This window comes from Alligator sinensis, unplaced genomic scaffold (assembly GCF_000455745.1).
Source record: "Alligator sinensis unplaced genomic scaffold, ASM45574v1 scaffold150_1, whole genome shotgun sequence".
NCBI lineage: Eukaryota > Metazoa > Chordata > Crocodylia > Alligatoridae > Alligator > Alligator sinensis.
The window spans coordinates 1,223,878-1,226,077 of record NW_005841840.1 but is presented as its reverse complement, the minus strand read 5'-3'; the positions used below and the strand labels follow the sequence as shown (position 1 = coordinate 1,226,077).

The window sequence follows — 2,200 nt, the reverse complement described above, 5'->3', positions numbered from 1 at the left end:
TCCTACCCTACCCTCTCGTGGGGCTTCCCCCCTCCCCATATTTGCTGTCTATCAAAAATCGAGCCGCTTTTGTGGGATAGTCCGAATATTTTCATTCCTCCCTGGGGGGGGGCTCTTGCCTACTTTTTGGGGTTTTCTCCACCTCACTTCTAGCTTGTCTATATTCAACCCCTATATACCCTAGTCTTTTTCCCAGGGCCAATTATGGGGTTTCTCATTCTCCTATAGCTCTCTGGAGATCCTGAAGCCTTCCCCAGATCTCCCACTGTCTCCTCAATGCCTTCTGGGAGTATTCTTCCCCCCAAAACTCTATCTTCTCCTGGCCGGTGGGTCTTCCTTTGGGTCCCCTATACATTTTTACATAGGCCACACCCCCGACTTTTGCTTCAACGAGTTTTCTCAAAGTCCACCACCTGACCTGTTTTGGGATATTATTCACATAAATCTGAGGTATCTTCCCAGGCCTTTTCCCCCACTTTGGGTGATCGTTCTCTCCTCCATATCTCTGGCTCCTTGGCCCGACTTTCTTTTCTGGGTTCCACTGACCCCTTTTTCCTGGGGCTTGTTTGTGACCCATGTTGCCTTAGGCCTTGAGTCGCCTGTGTACAGCCCTGGTGAATCAGCCGACAGGTCTCACTCCTCGGGCTAGCTGGCTCACCCTTCCCTGCCATCCCTATATCTATCATGTCCCCTTCCACTGGCTGCCCCTGTCTGGGTACCGTAATTCCCCCCTTGGCTCATGGTTTACAGAGTTCCTCCAGCTGAAGTCTTAGATGGCTCATCTCATCTGCATGATGCTTCAACCACTGGTCCCATCTCCTATTCCAGCATTCTAGGAGGATCTGGCAGAACCTCTTCCTGTAGGGTCATAGGGTTTGCCCCTGCGGATCCCTTCTCCATGGCACTTCTCTCTGGGTGCCCTGCTCCAGTCTCCTCTCTTGGATTGTCCGGGCCTAGGTACCCAGGGAACTTCACTTGTTCTGGAGGCTTCAGGGCTCCTAGTCGTGTGGTCTCTACCTGCACCTCCACTTCCTTCAAGGACCCTCTCAATACTTCCAGCTCATGGTACTCTTCCAGGTGTACCGACTTAGCCACAACCACGTATTCTGCTAGTTGGGCTCCCAGAGTCTCCAACCTCTCTCAGATTGTGTCCGTGGTCTTTAACATTTGAGGTTTCTGTCCTGTTTCAGCAGGTGTGGCCATACTTGTTGCTTTGGGCACCTTGATCTCTCCAGGATCTTGGACTTTTGTAGCTGCTGGATTGTTTGCTGCCTGTAGCATTTTATTTTCTACCACCAATGCCAGAATTTGTTGGCTTAGGGTTTGCACTTGAAGCTTTGACTGCTCCCTCTCTGTGTTAGTCACTGCCTCTATAGCCAAGCTGTCTTTTAGGAGGGTTTTAAGGAACTGTACCTGTTCCCCAAGCTGGTCTTTTTCCACTTCCACACTCTGTAACTGGGTCTGTAACCCATCATTCTCTCTCTCCCTGGCCTCTAGCTCCCTTTCAAGGGACAGGTTTTGATCATGCAGCGCCTCGTAATTTGTCATGTAAACTTTCACCTTTTTCATCTCCTGTATGATCGCCTTGCCTGTTTCTTCTGCCTGGGTATGATTCTCGACAAGCTTGTCTCACAGTTCTTGTGCAATATCTTCTGCATGCATACACTTCTGTTGCCAGCTCTCTAGTTCCTCCTGCAACTCCTCTATCCGGTTCTCCTGGCTATGGATTTATTTTTGGAGGACTCCTATGAGGCTTCTCACTACTTCTAATTTCTTTAGCACCTCCTGTTCTTCTGCCTGCTTTGGGCCAGCTTCAGGAGACCTTGACCCCCATGCTGTCATCTCCTCCTGCATCCTTCTACGACCAGGTGACCTATCACCTGGACAATGAAGAAGAGATTGATGTCATATATCTTGACTTCAAAAAAGCCTTCAATCTGGTATCCCATGATCACCTCTTGGTGAAACTGGCCAATTGTCACCTTGGGTCCACCATGATCCACTGGCTGGAAAATTTGCTCCATGGTTGGACCCAGAGGGTAGTAATTGATGGAAGTCACTCATCGTGGTGTCCTGTGACCAGTGGGGTCCCCCAAGGCTCTGTCCTTGGACCCATATTGTTCAACATCTTCATTAATGATGTGGACACTGGAGTCAGAAGCGGACTGGCCAAGTTCGCCGATGACACCAAACTTTGGGG

General features: G+C 49.9%; 1 pseudogene; it reads right to left on the bottom strand.

The window, feature by feature from the left end:
- Window positions 1-202: 202 nt before the first annotated feature.
- On the bottom strand, window positions 203-1,854 carry LOC112550394 (annotated as a pseudogene).
- Between the last annotated feature and the right edge of the window lie 346 nt (window positions 1,855-2,200).